Here is a 20,028-nt window from a genome sequence, read left to right on the forward strand (position 1 = left end):
TTGTTGAATTATACTATTATGGGGTCATTAATGTTATGTTTTTGTTTAATTAACATGTTATTTAGGTATTTTTAGTCATTTAGGGTGTAATTTGTACATCTAGAGTCAAAATGCATGCAGAAAGTTGTTGTTATGGTTTAGATTTGACTGGATGTCATGCATCAGTGGCATTGTTCATTATCTGTATACCTCTGCTAGTTAGTTAATTGCTCACAGACCTCAGTGCAGATGGTAACAGCTAGTCCATCTGTGCTTCTAGCTTCACCCCATTATTGTAATTGCATGTCTTACTGAAAGGAAAGATCTCTACATTTGAAGTTGTGGTTTGACATATACAAAGTGTGACATGTATAATATGGTCATATTTTCTGAGTTAAAAATATTCTTAGGGCAGAATCAAATATAGACTGTAAAAATGCTGGGTTCCACACAATTTCTTCATGTTGTCTCAACACAGATCAATTAAGTTAACTTAATCATTTTTACAAATTTAAGTGGATTGAACATAAAACAATTAAGTTGTTCCCAAAAAAACTTAGGTCTGGGCGATTTGGCTCAAAATTAAAATCTCGGTTGATTGATTATTTTTAACTTGATTACGATTAATAAACGATTATTTTGTTTATTTATTTATTTTTTTCCCCTCATAGTTTACTGACAAGTTTTGTACAGTAAATATGCTGACTAGGGTTGGGCGATGCCAACCAATTTGGCATCGTATGAAGTCTAATGTGAAACTTCGCGATGAATGATGGCATCGTCATCGTAGGCGGCGGTGAATTCATTATTTGTGAATGATTAATTAATTCATAAGGAATTAATTATTTGTAGCCTATACCGTTTCAACTACCTGAACCATATGGTCTTTGTTTTGCCTATAAAAAAAATTATAAATAAACAAAGATAAGTTACACACGAATTACCACCTGTCAATCACTTTTTCTACGGAACTGGCATGAATAGGCAGAGTGATCTGTCGCTAAAATTACTAAGTACAAGCGTGAAAGCGAAAGACTGAAGCAGTGTACTGATGCTGTGACATGTGACCTGATAGATTCAAAAGTCATTAAGACTTTTCAAGAGTCGATAGACACAAGATTAATTAAGTATCACAGTTAACAACTATGAGACGCGGTACATCCTTGATAAACTGTCCGATGTGCACTGCTCTCTGGGGTTTTGTGCTCAAAGCACCCGCTGACTGCTGGAGCTCAGATGCACACATATGCTGCAGCATGACAGAGTGTGTGTGTTTGTGTGTGTGTGGTCACGTGATATGCATTTTCAGCAGTATAGTGTGGAAGGAGGGGTTTTCAGAAATGCTAGATGAAACGCCAGTGTGGACATGAAACGTTTTCGTTCTAGATGTATTAGTGTAAACGGGGCCTAAGTGTATATTTTTTGCGAGCGGTTTGCGGCTGCGACGGGGGGTAGGGTGGAGGATCACGATGCCAGCTCAGCACGTAATTGAAAAAATCGTCTTGGAAAAATTATATCGATTATAGGTTCTGAATGTCGATTTCGATTACTTTTCGATTAATTTCCCAGCCCTACTTAAGAATTTTGTTATTTTAACTCATTTAAATAAATAGTTTAAACTCTAAGTAGTTTAAAGTCATATTTTGAGTGTAGGTAAAAATCAAGTTTTAGGTCAGTTTTAGAGTGATCGCAGAAACATTCCCAGTTCTGGGTTGTGGTTGGAAGGGCATCCACTGTGCAAAACATATCCCAGAATAGTTGGCGGTTCTTTCGGCTGTGGTGATCCCTGATAAATAAAGGGCTAAGCCGAAGGAAAGTAAATGATAGTAGAAACACTACTTTCCCAAACACTTCTCTGTCTTCAATGTTCAGACAAACAGATAGATCTGTCTCTAATGTGTGTCATTGGTTGAGCCAAAAGCTGACCTGCTTAACTAAACAGCCAGTGTAATGAAGTGTTTGATTATAATTTTCCTAGAGTCACACCACGTGGCATTTCACAACATAAACTTTAGCATGTCATAAAAATTTCAGATTATCTCATTCCTTTGATATAAGGCCAACACTCTCAAAAAATAATGGCCTAATACAGGGGTGCCCAAACTGGTCCTGTAGGGCTAGTGTACTGCAAAGTTTAGTTTCAAGCCCAATCAGACACACCTGGGCTAACTAATCAAGCTCTTACTAGGCTTTTAGAAACATCCGTGCAGGTGTGTTGAGGTAAGTTGGAGCTAAAATCTGCCAAACACCGGCCCTCCAGGATTGAGTTTGGCCCCCTTGGTCTAGTAGCTTTTTAAAATGTACACTTTTGTATTTCTAATGTGAACCATATAGTCTATAATACTGTATGTATTATTAATGTTAGAATGTGGAATCTTTAGGTCCAAACATGCACCAGTGACAGCATTTGTTTTTTTATTTCTGAGGATGCATCAAGCCATCATTTTACCTCAATTAATATAAACAGAAATTAAGGCAGATATTTAAATTCTAATTGAAAAACATGTAATATAAATGTTGGTGGCAAACATTCATATTACATTAGACAGTGCAAATGCATTGAAATAACATACTTAACCTTCATTACACATACATATAACATTACACAAAATAAAGCATCATGATGATGAACGTGTGTTGTAGTGTTGCAACATAATCATGTTTTACTCAAACAACAGATTTGAAATGAAAGTTTTTATAATTAAATAATTACATGTTATTTAACATTCAATAGTAGCTCTTATTTAAGGTGCCCCGTTATGGTTTTCTGAATAATATCTTTTATGCAGTGTTTGAGGTCACTGTGTGTAAAATGTAAAAGGTCTGCAGAATTTGAAAGATCAGAATGCATGACAAAGCTGTTGTCTCCTAAAAGAAAGAAGCGGCACATGCAAAACTGCTGAAACTGGCAGCAATTTCAGTTTCACTTCTATAACTGATCTTTAACCGATTTGCCTTATGCCAAGCACTGGCTGCCTGCAAAAATCATATGCTTTCACCCTCAAAAAATAGTAGTGGTTTCGTGTTGACCACATTTTACTGAGAAGGAGTGTTTATTATTGAGACAAAACATCTAAACTAATTTAAACAACTCAAAAACTGTAAAAAAAAAAATTTATCAATTAGTCATGACAGCATATGCTTTTAGTTCATTGTAACTGATTAAACTAAGTTAATCATGTTCTGATTTAATTTAGTAAGTTACGCAAGCTGTTTTAAGTCAGTTTAACATAACATAAGTTCAATGAACTCATTAGGTTAATTTGATTCAGCTTTAACCAGGATTTTATTTACCAACATTGTAGTTACTGAAACTATGAAATTAATCTCCTAATTGAATCCAAGTTGTATCTGCCCTTTGGTGCAGACTTTGATGACATGATGACTAATTTAAAAGTGCGTGATTGGCCATTGGATCCATTAGCTCAAAATAAATGTGTCATTGGATATAATCCTCTGTGTTTCAACAAGTAAACAAAACTGTATCTGTATGCGATGCTAAAAACGGACCCTTTTCTTTTTCTTTTTACAATTAATTACATTGTAAAGGGGTATTTTTTTGCCCAATTATATATATATTTTCCATTTTAGTGGCATTTTTGTATTCTTATATATAATACATTATTGACAGAACAGTAGAGAGACAGGTCAGCATGGGATGGTGAGAGGAGCAGGTTCGGCAAAGGACTTCACGCTGGGAATCAAACTTAGGCCACCACAACTACCTTACGGCTATATGTTGACGTGCTAACCATGAGGCTACTGGCACTGACCATTTTTGTTAATTCTTATGACTATAACATCCATGGTGTATGTCCTGCTGTAGTTGTAGCTTGTTATTTGTGGATCAATTAGTTCTACTGACGCTTTATTACTAGACTGAATTAGTAAATTGATATGGTAAAATTGAGGCCGTTGTTATTGTATTGCAGTTGGGACAATTGCTGAGGATTTTGGAAGGCTTGATGCTGAATGTCCAATAGGTTGTTTTCACATGACGTCATTGATGACGCGCGAGACTCAGATGGAGGGCAGGAAGTGATTCTTCTACATAGGAATCACTATCAAAACGTCAAAATCTTTATGTTTTGTGTTGTTTAAAATTGTTTAAATCGGGCAAAATAAGAAATGCAGAACATCTTGGAACAGATTTCCAAAAGTTTTTGCTCATGAAGAGTGGAAAGAAACTGGCTGAAAAACTGAAGAAAATGCAGCATGTAATAAACATTCTTTCAATACATCCATGTGTACAAACTTTTTTTGAACGTGATAATTCATTTGACAACACTAATAAAGATTGTATACAGGCCTAATTATGTGTATAAATGTGTTAATATGTTATATAAAAATCAGATACAAACACCACCACACTAATACAAAATCCAGGAGAATGTAAATGACGTACCCTGCTATGTAATCGCTGCAATGAAATCTCTGTCTTGTTTTGCAATAATCCAAGTCTTTACTGGCGTTTTGGTCGAATAAACAGCCGTAATGTTAACATCTACACTACATGCGCAGCAAATGTTTGTTGATGGTAAGTTCATCGACCAAACTAAAAAAGAAATGCAAGCCTTGCGACAAAACTAGATGGTTATTGTTGTGGAGCACTTTCCCCCCTTACAAAAAGATAACATAAATTACATAAATAATAATGTAGACTATGCGTCCATGCTTTTGTATGCTTTCATTTGTTATGTCTGGAAGATCTGCATGGGCAATAAGTACTATAGTATTTTATAATAAACATGTTTTTGAAGCACATAGTAAAGTGTATAATGTGTACAACTCTTTGTTAATGAATGCTACCGAATACTGTAGCATAGAAAACAGATAAACTGCAATAAATACTGTAATGTTAGTGTAAACTGTGGTGCATTGTGATGGTGTATAACTAAGACAGTTTAATTCAAGTAATTATCTATAGTATGCTTCCTGACACTATAGTATTTATTTTTTCATGTAACGTAATAGCTTATACAGTATCTACCGCATCGATGGCAGGCAAATATATTTTAGTTAAGTAGAAAACTCGGCCCTCTTCATGATATAAGGATCATGCCCAACATATGTGGTTATTTTCTATTTCTATCTCCTTTGAAATATGGTATAAATCACAAAAATACAATCTTTCCTTTATGTCTCCCATTCAGTTTTTTATTACTTCCTGCATTCCATCTGAATTTCGCGCGTCACAAGATCCACGTGATTGAAAAAAACCTATATGGTAATAGGTGTTTAGTTTCCTGGGCCATTTAACCAATCTGATAAGAGCAGATTCTCAGAATTTAGAAATAAAGAAATTTAGAAAGCATACATCTTTCAGAAATAAGACGATGTGAAGTGTACGTAAAGAGGAAATGAGAGTATTAAACAAAAAAGAGGAACATTTAAAATAGCAATAATGTGAAGCTATTCAAATAAGGGTGTAATTGAGGAGTACGAAAATGTGCAGATTCAACTAGTAGAGTCTATGATGATCTGTTTTCGCAAGCAATTAGGTTTGGGAATGTTCTGAATGTTCTGAAAATGCATGCAAAAGTGGAAATTGTCATTATTCCACATGCATGAGTGAATTACTCGTAAGGAAATAGTGGTGCTATTTAACACGCTCATATAATGGCTTTAAATGTGGTTAGTTTGCACTCAGTTCCACTTGCAGGCACCGCTGTACAGTAATGCAAGCTGGCTGGGCTAACCTTATTTGTCAGGAAGCTGTAAAAGATCTATGCACTGGCTAAAATCAATGAGGCCAAACCATTGCACGAGTAACGAGCTCCCTTTCAAGTGTCGATCCCAAGCATCTGCCCCCTCTCTTCAATCGCACCCTCAGAGAGAAAGCGGGATTACACCTCTCAGTGCTGAATCACCCCCTTTCCTTGCCCAAATCTCAAATGATCGGGATAATGAAGAGTGTGGGGGGTTGTGGGGGGAAGAGAGAGGGATGGTGGGAAGCCGGTCTGACTCAACACACCCCTCCTTCTCCAGTGATGCCTGCTCCGTAATCCTCTTAATCCCATTGGCTCTGGAAATAATGCTGTTTGATCAACCGATCAATTTATAACTGCCACTTCATCTGTGCTTTACATAGCTGAGGACAGAGTATTGAAGGCATGTGGGGACTGTTGTGACTCACGAATAGTGAAACAGTTGAAAGCTAATTTTTTTTTTGTCTTGATTTTTGAAATAGTGCTGCACGATATTGGAAGAAAACTGACATTGTGATATTTTGTATTCCTGTGATATATTAAGCATATATAAGTACACCCCTTATGAATCTATCTCAGCATATATAAGTACACTCAGCATAAATAAGTGCTCTGCATATATAAGTACACCCCTCACAAATCTCTCTTTTAAATTCATATTTTTAATAAGAAGCTATACAATATTATATTTGTGTGTAGATTAGTCAGTATTGAAGCCAAATTTGGAGCTTATCTCACAAAATAACTTACAATAACGGCCCAAAAACTAGTACACCCAAATTTATATGAAAAATATTAAATACAACTTTAAAAAAGAGGAAAAAATCAAGAGAAGCAAAAAAAGGAAAAATTTTGTTTAAATTTTGTAGGTTGTAATTTTTTTTTCAATATTTTTGCCTGAATTTAATTGTATTATCTTTTATTTTCTAAATATGTTTGGTGACTAAAATATTATTTTAATAAATATATCTGTTTAATAAATCTGTTTTGTTTAAACGCACTGAAATACATTGCCTACATTCACTGACAAAATTGATACTAACATTAATTTCAAAATGGGGTGTAGGAGACAGTAGGTAATGCTGTGGCGCAGTAGTTAATGCTGTCGCCTTACTGCAAGAAGGTCGCTGGTTCAAGCCTCGGCTAGGTCAGTTGGCATTTCAGTGTGGAGTTTGCATCTTCTCCCCGTGTTTGCGTGGGTCTCCTCCGGGTGCTCCAGTTTCCCCCACAAGTCCATAGACATGCAGTACTGGTGAATTGGCTAAGCAAAAATTGTCCGTAGTGTATGAGAGTGTATAGGTGTTTCCCAGTGATGGGTTGCAGCTGGAAGGGCACCCGCTGTGTAAAAAATATGCTGGATAAGTTGGCGGTTTATTCCGCTGTGGCAACCCCTGATTAATAAAGGGACTAAGCCAAAAAGAAAATGAATGGATGAATGAAAATGGGGTGTACTCAATTATGCTAAGCACTGTAATTTCACAATATGACTTAAGTAACTGTTTGGAAAGAACACATTTTATGTGGATTGGGATGAATTTGTAAGGAAGTGCATCTCCATAAAATATTCAAATATGAAAAAAATTAGCAAATTAGCAAAGATGAAAACGATATAATAGCTCTTTATGGATTTTATGGAATCTAATAATGTTGAGGTACAGAAATTTAATTATCAAATCTAAAATAACACTGAATAGTCTTCATTTTATAAGCAATAAAACACAATTAGTCTTTGTGAAAGTGAAAAAAAGCTATAATTTCTTCTGCCCAAATGCTTTAAATTTGCTCTAAACCTTACAGTCACAGACCTTAAAACAAATACTATTAAAATCTTTCACACTATTAGTTTATGATTCACAGTGACTCCTTAAACGGTGTACTGAACTGTGGTTCATGGCTAATTATAATCCCAAATTGACATTGCAGATCCGTACATTGAGATATCAATGTTGAAAAGATATAATGTTTCGCCATAATTTGTATAAATGTGCAGATATAACTTCATTCATTCATTCATTTATTTATTCATTCATTCATTTTCCTTCAGCTTAGTCTGTGATTTATCAGAGGTTGCCACAACGGAATGAACCGACAACTATTCTGGCATATGTTTTACGCAGCTGATGCCCTTCCAGCCACAACCAAGTACTGGAAAACACCCATACACACTCATTCACACACACACTCATACACTATGGGCAAAGGCAAACTATTTTTTTATTTCTTACTGACATGCACTGATGAATTGTTCACCACAGAACTAGCAATGTGAGCTAACAAAATCATAATCTTGATTTCATGTGTTCTTTAATGTGCATTGTACACAATTGTATTTTAGGTTTACAATCAGGGCTTGACATTAATACCCAGCAACCCACCAAATGCGGGTAGATTTCAGCTGTGGCTGGTTAAATATTCACTCCCTGGCCACTTTGGCTGGTTGAAGATTATTAAATTGTAGTTTTCTTAAAAAGCAGAGTTCAACATCAAGGATTGCCCAACGGGGAACCATCGTGAGAGATGACAATATAACTATGTTCGTGTGAGCAAAAGAAATCAATAACAACGAATGCGAGGACGATCATGCGCACGGTGAGACACAGGTGATCCTGACGCACTGGCAACATCAATGTCAAGGCTGATTTCAGGTGATGTGATGTTTAAGTTTCAAAAAGAAACAGTTACTTGTGCAAAGCATCCATGCCTGGAAATGTAACTAGTGCGATTGGCTCTCTTTTTAATTGATTAGACAAAAAAACGACGCTCGTGCACCCACAGTCCTGCTGCCTTCAAGAGCTCTAGAGTTTTAAAGGTCTTTTTGTAAGCAGCAGGTTGCTTTCGCTTTAACCTTTCAGGTGATCATCCTTTCATTATCACACACGATATGTTTTTCACCTGCTCTCTTTTGCTTACAGTTATTTGGGCTAAGAATTATTTACTTTGATTTTTGGTAAAAATTTGGGAAATCCTTAGTGTTGAGCCCTCAAATGGTATGTGAAATAAAATATAATTGCAATGTGACACTATGAAATCACAACCCATTTGCTCATGCTCATTGATCAAGATTATACACAACACAAAAAAAAGTGAAATGAATGAGGAGCAGTGGTGGAAACAGTACTGAAAAATTGTACTCAAGTAAAAGTAGCATTACTTGCCTAAAAATGTAGTGCAAGTAGAGTAAAAGTATCTGTTGTAAATATTACTTAAAGTATGAGTAAAGAGTAGCCCTTTCAAAAGTACTCTAGAGTAGTGAGTAGTGAGTATTACGCTGTGAAAAGCTGATGCATTAACATCTAATTTGTGGATGTGTGTAAACGTAAAATTCTGTAGTGCATTTAGTTATTGCCTAGCAGGCACACAACATCATAAGATGTTAAAATTAGGTTAGATTTAGGTTGTGATGTCAGGTGAGCAAAATTCAATGTCCAGCCAGCGTTTAAGGACAATCATATTTTGATATCCAATAACGACGTCAAATGATGTTGATATTTGGTTGATTTTAGGTTGTGTTAGAAAGTGACCAAAATACAACGTCGTGCCAACATCTTAAACCAACGTCATATTGACGTCAAATACTGACATTTATTCATCAGGGAAGCAAAACAAAATCCAACATCTGATAGACGTCATAGTGGTGATGTCCACACAACATCAAGCTGTAACATCATTAGATGTTGATATTTGGTTGGTTTTAGGTTGAACGATGGACATTAACGTCGGCCTGACGTCAAACCAATTTTCATTTCCAAACAAAACGCAATGTCCCCACGATGCTGGGACACAACGTCAATCTGATGTCATGTTGATGTCTCATCAGACAGTAAACATCCTTCATCTTCTCATCAGTGACATGCATCTAAACTGTCTGTGGGTCAATACGTGTAAAGATTTTGGACATCGCCTTGGACACTATTAATGCTTTTAAACAGTTTGCTGCATTTATCAATCGCCCATGTCTTGAGGTTGTTCAGTATGAGACAATTTACCTTCTATGTGCAATTTGATTGGACAGGAACCATAGGACTGATTTTTCTAATCCCCATAGACAAGACAAAATAAAGTAGTGATTGCAAGTTAAAGGAAAGTAGTGGGAAAGTACCAATACAGCACTGAAAATGTTCTCAAGGGTAAGTAAAAGTGCACATTTTTAAAACTACTTAGTAAATTACAATTCCTGAGAAATACTTAATAACAGTAATTTGAGTATTTGTCATTTGTTACTTGACACCACTGATGAGGAGGCATGTGGAAATAACAAATCTAAATCTTAATCTAAATTAAGTAATTTTAGCATGTCAAAGTCAAATTTATGCATTTAAAATTGTGGCTAGTGAAAATGGTGAGTGTTGGAAAACTACTAGTGACAGTGGTTGGTGATCAAAAAAGTTAGTTTCAAGCCCTGTTTACAACAATGCTGTAGAATAAAAATGCTCAGCGTCCAGACTTGTTTTAGAAAAACAATCTCCACCCACACTATGTAGCCTAAACGCTTGATACATGACTATTCGCACTTATCAGGTATATTATTGGGTATATGAGGTCATTTTCGAGTGAACTATTCCTTTAAGTGAAATGCACCATGGAATGGCAATAGACACTTTCTTCCTCATATTTATTCATCAGTCAATGATCTACAGTATGCTAAGCTAAGATAAAAGTGCTCCTAGATGCAGAGATCACCTAAATGGATACAAAAATGGTAAATGTCTATTGTTTAACTCCAGGAGAGTTGAAAAATGAGCATATTTTTAAAAAGTGGAGTGTTCCTTGATAATCTGAAAATCTGAGACTAGCTGCTCAGAATAGCTGCTCTGTATTTTGCACATTGATTGGCTGAAAGTAATTTCACCAGTAAGCACAGAAAAATAAACTCCCGCTGCATTTGATCATGGCCATGGCTGCTTGTTTTACCAAGGTTTGCTTATGTAACAACTTTCAGTATCCACACAGCTGAATTTACTGCTGAACGAGGGGAATGTTTTCTTGGATTAGGAGTCGGTTCAAAGTCATTTTTGCTGAGTGGATGTTCCAGCACTTGTCTTATCTCAAACGCTGTGCTCAACGTCAAAATCACAGGGCAAAATACTTTAAAAAGCCTCCAGCATGTTTCTGATTTGATTCTGTTTTTATTGAAAGAGTCCTCTAATCTCTGCCTTCATGAGTAAAAGTTTGGTTGCTTTAAAACAAATTATTTGTCTCATTTATTTTTTATAATATTTATATGTTATGTTATTTGTTTGATATTAAATCTAGTGCTGATTATAATAGCATCTAAAATAAAGTTTAAACAAAAATATGCTGCGTTTACATAAATAGAACAGATGAAATACAAAACAAAAAGATTTACATTTAGATATTTATTCAGTCGTTCATTTTCCTTCAGCTTAGTCCTTATTTATCAGGGGTTGCCACGGTGCAATGAACCACCAACTATTCCAGCATATGTTTTACGCAGCAGATGCCCTTTCAGCTGCAACCCAGTACTGGGAAACACCCATACACACTCACATTCACATTCAAACTCATTTGCATTTTCTATTGGATTCAAGTCAGGTGATTGGCAGGGCTACTTTACAGCTTGATTTTCGTTTTCTGAAAGTATATGAGAGTTTCCTTGGTTTTGTTTTGTATCAATGTCTTGCTAAAATGTCCCCCCTGGTTTCATCTTCATCATCCTGCTAATGTAGATGCTGGAATGAAGCAGCTCATATTACTTTACAACGACAAAGGGCAGAGGGTTTTTGAAGAACCACTGAGAGATTTCAGCTGCTGTTTGAGCTTTCCATTTCTTTCTACAGCTCCCTTTCTTCATGTGTTCAATACTTTTTCAATGTGTCATTTCATTTTATCACGCATAACTTAATTTGTAAACTAATTAGATTTGTTTTCTTTTCATATACACTTAGGTCCATAAATATTTGGACATTGACACAATTCAAACATTTTTGGCTCTATACACCAAAACAATTAATTGGAGATGAAAGAAATTACAACAGTTTGCATATGTGCCTCCCACTTGTTAAGGGTCCAAAAGTAATTGGACAATTGGCTTCTAAACTGTTCCATGGCCAGGTGTGTTATTCCCTCATTATCCCAAGTACAATGAGCATATTAAAGTTCATGAGTTCATTTAAAGTGTGCTATTTGTATTTGGAATCTATTACTGTCAACTCTCAAGATGAGATCCAAAGAGCTGTCACTATCAGTCAAGCAAGCCATCATTAGACTGAAAAAACAAAACAAACCCTTTAGAGAGATAGCAAAAACATTACGGATGGCCAAAACAACCGTTTGGAACATTCTTAAAAAGAAAGAACGCACCAGTGAGCTCAGCAACACCAAAATACATGGAAGACCACAGAAACAATTGTGGTGAATGACCAAAGAATTCTTTCCCTGGTGTAGAAAACACCCTTCACAGCAGTTGGCCAGATCAAGAACACTCTCCAGAAGGTGGGTATATGTGTGTCAGAGTCAACAATCAAGAGAAGACAACACCAGAGTGAAAACAGAGGTTTCATTACAAGATGTAAACCATTGGTGAGTCTCAAAAACAGGAAGGCCAGAATAGAGTTCTAAAAAAGCATTCACAGTGCTGGAACAACATCCTATAGACAGATGAGATCAAGATCAACTTGTACCAGAGTGATGGGAAGAGAAGAGTTTGGAGAAAGAAAGGAACTGCTCTTGATCCAAAGCAGTGAAGCATGGTGGTGGTAGTGACATGGCGTGGGCATGTATGGCTGTCAATGGAACTGGTTCTCTTGTGTTTATTGATTATGTGACTGCTGACAAAAGCAGCAGAATGAATTCTGAAGTGTTTCAGGCAATAATTTCTGCTCATATTAAGCCATATTCTTCAGAACTCATTGGACGGTGCTTCACAGTCTTCACAGATGGAGAATGACCCAAAGCATACTGCAGAAGCAAGAGTTTTTGAAGGGAAAAAAGTGGAATGTTATGCAGTGGCCAAGTCAATCACCTGATCTGAATCAGATTGAGCATGCATTTCACTCGCTGAAGAAAAAACTGAAGGGAAAATACCCCAAGAACAAGCAGGAACTGAAGACAGTTGCAGTAGAGGCCTGGCAGAGCACCACCAGGGATGAAACCCAGCATCTGTTCATGTCTATGCGTTTCAGACTTCAGGCTGTAAATGACTGAAAAGGATTTGCAACCAAGTATTAAATAGTGAAAGTTTGATTTATGATTATTATTCTGTCAAATTACTGGTAGTCTTATAACAAGTGGGAGGCACATATACAAACTGTTGTAATTTCTACAGAGTTCACCTGATTTTGGATTGGAAATACCCTCAAATTAAAGCTGACAGTCTGCAGTTAAAGCACATCTTGTTCGTTTCATTTCAGTTGTGTTGGTGTATAGAGCAAAAAACGTTACAATTGTGTCAATGTCCAAATATTTATGGACCTGACTGTATGTATTTCTTTGGTTGTTGTCAACATCTGGTGAAAATTTCAAGTCAATGGCACCTTTAGTAATATGTTTTATTTGTTTAATACTTATTTCCCCCACTGTATACAAAATAAATATGCACAGTACACATATAAATATATTATGTAAATGCAAGCTTTTAATTTGCATGCAATTAATCATGATTAATCTTTAGACAGCTCTAATTGAAACAGATTAAAAAACAAATTAATATCTTGCTATCATGTTGCTAACGCTTGGCATGTGTCAGCCTTGGCCGAAGCTTCGTTCCCTGTCTTTAGGGTGTTACTGTTTCGGTTTTATTGCTGAATTAGTTGCATCCCACACAGACGGGTGAAAAAGTTAATGGATTTCCTGACAAGAAATTAAGCTAAACATGCTCATAAATGATGAAATGATGCATTCCTGTGCCAGGCCTGTGCCTTGAGGGCAAGAGGCATAAAGCGGGTTTTGTAAGCATTTCCCTGGGTCTCCATGAATCTGCAATGTGTCATTATTATGGGATAGTGACAGCACTGTTCTGCTGATACAATTAGACTGGATTTCTGTGCTCTGTCATCATGCTTGTATCATGGTTATGTACTTTTTCATTTGATTTGCAGGCAGTATCATTTTCTGGGATGTCTGCTCGTGAGTGTGAGAGATTATCTGTTTTAAATAAACCTTGTCAAAATATTGTAATCTAATTTAACTTACATTCCGTGTCCTGCTAACAATAACAGTAGTCAAGGCCGTTTGTCTATTTATCTTCTCAGTGTATTATCTTTGTCATACAAATCTTGTTTATTAGGGGTCATTTACTACTTAAGGAATTATAAACATGGTACAAAAATGTGTACTAGGAATGTGAAATACAGTATGTTACTACCTTATCAGCTACCGGTGGATATAGCTTGTGTTATCTAATTTTGATAAAATTTGTTTCACTTGTTTTTACATTTTAGTTTATACATTTAATTTACATTTTGTTCACACGTTTTTGCTGTTATCTAAATCTTAAAGGCGCTAAAAATTAAATAACGCTTTCAAATAAAATCTACAAATTAATATCCATATTCATTCTGTACATTATTATTTTGTGATTCATAAATTCATCTAAACATTTAGGATTTAAAAATAGATACATTTTGGCAGGACTTGTAATCATTGAATTCTGTAATAATTATGAATAAATCACAACTATTCAATTGATTAATTGCATCTGTTAAATGAAAAAATATATATACCGGTTCCATCACTTTATAACAGTCACCAGTTAACATGTTTTAAACTTTCACATGAAAGTTAAGCTTACACTTGACCTTTTTCAATCATTTTTTGTGGCTCTTTTTTAACTGCCCACATATGTACATTAATTATTTTTGCTTTCATTATACATAAATTGCACATGCATTGTTTGAGTGTTTCAGCACTTATGCGAATTAAATATACATATAGAATTAAAAATATATATTTTATGATTTTTAGATGTAGTCTTTTATTTTTTATTTATTTTTTTTATTTTATTTTATTTATTTTTTTGATTTTATAATAGACTTCCTGAAGTTATTTGCACCTGTGTTTTATTTTATGTTATTTTATTTTATTTTATTCAATTTTGTTTTATTTTATTTTATTTAGATTTTAAAATTTTATTTTATTTTATTTTATTTATTTAATTATATTTTATTTTATTTTATTCTATTTTATTTTATTTTTTAAAATACACTCCGTAAAGCTATTTGCACCTGTATTTTATTTTATTTTATTTTATTTTATTTTATTTTATTTTATTTTATTTTATTTTATTTTATTTTATTTTATTTTATTTTATTTTATTTTATTTTATTTTATTTTATTTTATTTTTAAATAGACTCCCTGAAGCTATTTGCACCTGTATTTTCATTCATTCATTCATTTTCCTTTCAGCTTAGTCACTTTATTTATCAGGGGTTGCCACAGCAGAATGAACCACCAACTTATCCAGCATATGTTTTTACACAGCGGATGCCCTTCTAACCGCAACCCATCACTGGAAAACACCCATACACTCTCAGCTACGCACACATACACTACGGAGAACCTATTATTAAAAATAACCATTTATTTAAATTTATTCCAGTGTTTACAACTACATCTTGAAGTTGTCAAAAGTGGACAACCCTTTCAGACCCCATTTAAACCAACATTTTGCGTCATCACCTAGCAATCAGACTCACAAAATCACATCCCAATTCCAGGAATAAGCATGGTCTGTATTGTACAACTACAGTAGTCGAGCAATAATCAATAGCATCTATTTAGCACACAGTTAGTGAGTGATCTCATTAGTCAGTAATCAACTCAGTGTTTCCCTACCAGAATTAATTACACAAGCCCTTTACATATAGACACACCAAATGTCATTACGTGTATGCAAAGAGTTGTTTTTTCTCCATCCTCCTACACAGAGAAGTCAAGGCCTTCTCCATCCCGATGATCACACTCAAGCAGAAGAGTGCCTTTAAATTATTGTGTTTACTGCCTGGCTTTTGCTGGACCATGAGAAGTGAACCCTTCCCTGAAAGATCCACTCACTGACTTTAGTGTTATGGTGGAAGAGGGAAAAATAAAGCAAGGAGAAGGATTTTCATGGTCTAAACTGCTGAGCCTTGTAATTAAGTGGAGAAGTTGGCTGAGGACTCGGGATGTTGTTTGTTCCAGCTTTTGGTCAGTAAAGAGAAAGTCGCTGAAAAGCATGTTTTGACCACTGGGAAGCATGTTATCTTCAGCCACAGCAGCGATATCTCTACACTGTTTGTGTGTTACAGTTACAATTCAGTAAGACTGTGGATTGTCTAAGAAGTTTTTTGTTAAAGTAGAGCTGTGTTATATGACAATATCAACAGAGGCCCAAAATATGTGCTTTGCCCTACATTTTGATGAAATGGCAAAATAGTACATACAGTACACTTATAGACTGCAGTTTCTATAGGTAAATATAGGGCAGTATGATGACCACTTTTATTCCTTTTCACACTAATGATCATACCTGTTAACATTGGGATGTGAAAATAAGGGATACCCCCCCCCCCCCCCCCCCTAAAAATACCTAAATATGTTCATCTGGAGCTGTTTCATTGTAAATAAACTGCTGAAACGGTCAGTAATACATTTTTATTATTATTTACAAAGGATATAATAATTAATATACGTTAGAAAAAGCTGCAAATAAATTAGCAAACAGTTTAGCTCATTAAAATGATTAGCTATTATAAAGAAATTGAACCAAGTTATCAAATCTCATTAATCTTTTCTTCATTGTATAATTTGAACATTCTGTATACATTAAATAACAGAGGTGTCACTTTAAAAATGCACAGATCTATAATGAAAGCATTTATTTGCTTTCCTAACTCTTTATGCTCATTTAAGACTAAATTTGTTGTTTAAGAGAGAACCCAACAAGATCGACATGTCTAGCTGTTGTTGTTGTTGTTGTTGTTATTATTCATTCATTCATTCATTCATTCATTCATTCATTCATTCATTCATTCATTTTCTTTTCAGCCTAGTTCCTTTTTTAATCTGGGGTCGCCACAGCGGAATGAACCGCCATTATTATTATTATTATTATTATTATTATTATTATTATTATTATTATTATTATTATTATCATCATTATTAAGATGGTGACGTGTATGTCTGTTCAAACACGCACCCAAAACCCAGTGTCTACTTGAGCTCTGCATCAAATCGCGTACAGAATCCGCTTGGAAAACAGTGGTATTTATTTATCACTATTATCACTATAGAGCGCATCAGCTGACAGTCATTACATGAACTGACTGTTTTGAGGCTTGCATAAGGGCAATGGCGTCTGTAATGAAAAGGAAATGATTCGCGCCTTTTTTATGTTTATTTCAAAGTGGTTTCATGCCTAAATAAAATGAAAGCACAGAACAGATTCACATTTAATAGCAAGGGAAGGCCTCTGGTGGTTCGGCGGTATGGGTTGCATATAGGAGGATCAGCTTTTCACAGAAAGATAAAAAAAATCCGGGAAAATACCTTTACGGGATGACAGCGGGATAAAACTGTAAAGTACGGGAGAATCCTGGGAAAAATGGGAGGGTTGTCAGGTGCTAATGATATTTACACATATCACATGTTATCATATTAGGGACATATTATCAACAAATAAATGATTATTTTCATGCAGTTCTTTGCACAACAGCAAATTAATACTACATAACAACTTAACCAAATCTGTGATTTGCCATGTTATGCACTGCAAATCACAGTAATTATATATAAAATTGTCTGCAAATTTCTGGGAATTACCACCACAAAATCAGTCAAATCGTAAAAAACTAGGCGGTCTGTTATTCTCTATCATCTATTTAGTAGTTACGCAAAATACTTTGTTTACAGTAATGGTCATTTTTTAGCATTTCGATAAAACAGTATTATACTGTAATCAAAGAAATGTGAATAACAGAATGGGGAGACAGTTTATAGCATGAAAGTACAATGATTGTATTGTTAGGTTTTATTTTGGATTATTTTATGTTTTAAATTTCATTAATATTTATATTTATAGTCCACGTACTGAAAGGCGTTCTAATAAAGTAAAAAATCACATATAAATCGCAAATACTGTAAACATCACATTTAGTTTAGTTTGTTTGCATATAGTCAATACGTTATTCATTAAATTAGCAGAAATGGTGCTATATATTATTGCTAAATAATTGTTATTGGGTTTTGAGAGGTCTTACATCGTGGTATGAGATTTTTGTCGTATGCCTGACCTAAAAAAGTATGTCATGCTAATCGGAGGCCAATGACATTGCTAGGCTTGAAAGCATACACACATAATATATTCCCAATGATCGCTGACATCTGTTTTGCTTCATGCGCACATCCTCTCAGGATATTCATATTCTTTGTCCATATGTCTTGTTGAGCTGAGAGATCAGTATATTATTTTTAAGGAATGCACACATTAACTGTGCACATATGACCTAGATGCTTACAGTAAACGGCCAAGGGAGTGCAACCTTATGATTGGACAGTCTGTTTCTTCTTTGATTTAATGATGCGCAGTTGTTACTCGATTTGCTGTTGTTGTTGACAGAACGTTCATTTAGCAAGAATGCACTGAATTGATCAAATGAGACAGTAAAGACGTTAATATGAATGTATGTACTCTATAAGAATCCTAAAAAAATACATAATTATAAATGTAAACATCAAATCAGCTTGTTTGAACGATTTCTAAAGGATCATTGCAATGACATTTCACAATATTTCAGCCTCGATTTGGCATCTTACTGGCCAGAAATGTTTGAATGCTGTTGTGTTTCTGTTCATAATTCTAAAAGTATTTTCATATTTCACAGCGGAATGAACCACCAACTTATCCAGCATATGTTTTACACAGCGGATGCCCTTCCAGCTCAAATTCAAATTCATAACTACCTTTTCTACTAACAATTTGTTTGAGCTTTTCCAGTCTGGCTTTTGCCCCAACCACAGTACTGACTGCTCTTGTTAGGATCACTAATGATTTATTACTGGCAGCAGACTCTGTTCATTAAATAAAATGAATTATTGAATAAAATGAATTATTATTAGTATTATTAGTAACTATTATTCAATGTTTACACATGTAAAAACTGCATTGTTAGCTTTGAATTGAGTTTTCTTGATAGTTTCATTCAACTGAAAAAAGTCCCAAACTCCATTTCCATGTGTAGTTGTAGCTAATATTAGCTCAAAACCTCTGCACAAACTCATAGTTTAAAAATCTCCAGGGAACAGCATGTGACGCTGTCATCCTTTGACTTACTGTTTTCAACATACTATCAATTGGGACATAGATGTCATTCAGCATGACAACACAAGCTAGTATATTACTGAAGCAATTCTGACCAGGCCATATTTTTCCACTTATGCTTCACAAACTGACAGCCACAGGAAGTCTTAATGGACCTCATCATATGTCCATATGTCAAAAGCTGAAGTATGCACACAGCACTTTTCACTGTCAGGTGTTTCAAGCACAAAAAACACTGTTTAAAGGCATGCATAATTGCCTGTGTTAAGTGCAAAAGCTAATGGCTGTGGAGCTAGTAGAGCCGGTTGTGACTGCATTAGTTAAGGGTGGGACTGCGCTGACACCATGCAAAACAGCTAGACCTCCTCCTCAGAAGGACCATTCACATCAGCCCAAGGTAAACTTTCACTCCGAACACCACAAATCTCTCTTTATTTCGCTGTAGTGAGACGCAGTGATGGAAAAAGGCCGCAGTGTCCAGCCAGAGCTTGTTAAACATTATACACACACATGGAGACTCTGAGGGAACAAACAACTCTTCTGGAAATGAAGAGTTGCTGGAAAACTGCGATGAATCTTATCCCTTTTATTTTTAGCGCTGTTTCCAATCTGCTTAAATGCTGTCATTAGGAATTAAGGTCCTAATGTGGTAAAAATGTAAAAGCAACCGCTCATGCGTCTCTGTGTTAAAGAGATGTTTTGTAATGTTTTTCTTTTAGTGTGTAATATGGCTATGCATGTATAAAATATGCAGTCCTCCAATGTAAGAGATTTTTTTTCTGTTTATCAGACAAAACTCACTAGGGCAGCTGCACGGTGGCGCAGTGGGTAGCACGTTCGCCTCACAGCAAGAAGGTCGCTGGTTCGAGCCTCGGCTGGGTCAGTTGGCGTTTGCATGTTCTCCCTGTGTTCGTGTGGATTTCCTCCTGGTGCTCCGGTTACAAGTCCAAAAACATGCGCTATAGGTGAATTGGGTAGGCTAAATTGTCCGTCATGAGTGTGTGGATGTTTCCCAGTGATGGGTTGCAGCTGGAAGGGCATCCGCTGTGTAGAACAAGTGCTGGATAAGTTGGCGGTTCATTCCA

General features: G+C 35.4%; 1 protein-coding gene across 5 annotated transcripts in view; it reads left to right on the forward strand.

Annotated features, from left to right (window-relative positions):
• The window catches only part of plxnb1a (plexin b1a), a 159,736-nt gene that overhangs the window by 12,860 nt on the left and 126,848 nt on the right, over nt 1-20,028 (forward strand). The window lies entirely within an intron of this gene.

The sequence above is a fragment of the Danio aesculapii genome, chromosome 23 (assembly GCF_903798145.1).
Source record: "Danio aesculapii chromosome 23, fDanAes4.1, whole genome shotgun sequence".
Lineage (NCBI taxonomy): Eukaryota > Metazoa > Chordata > Actinopteri > Cypriniformes > Danionidae > Danio > Danio aesculapii.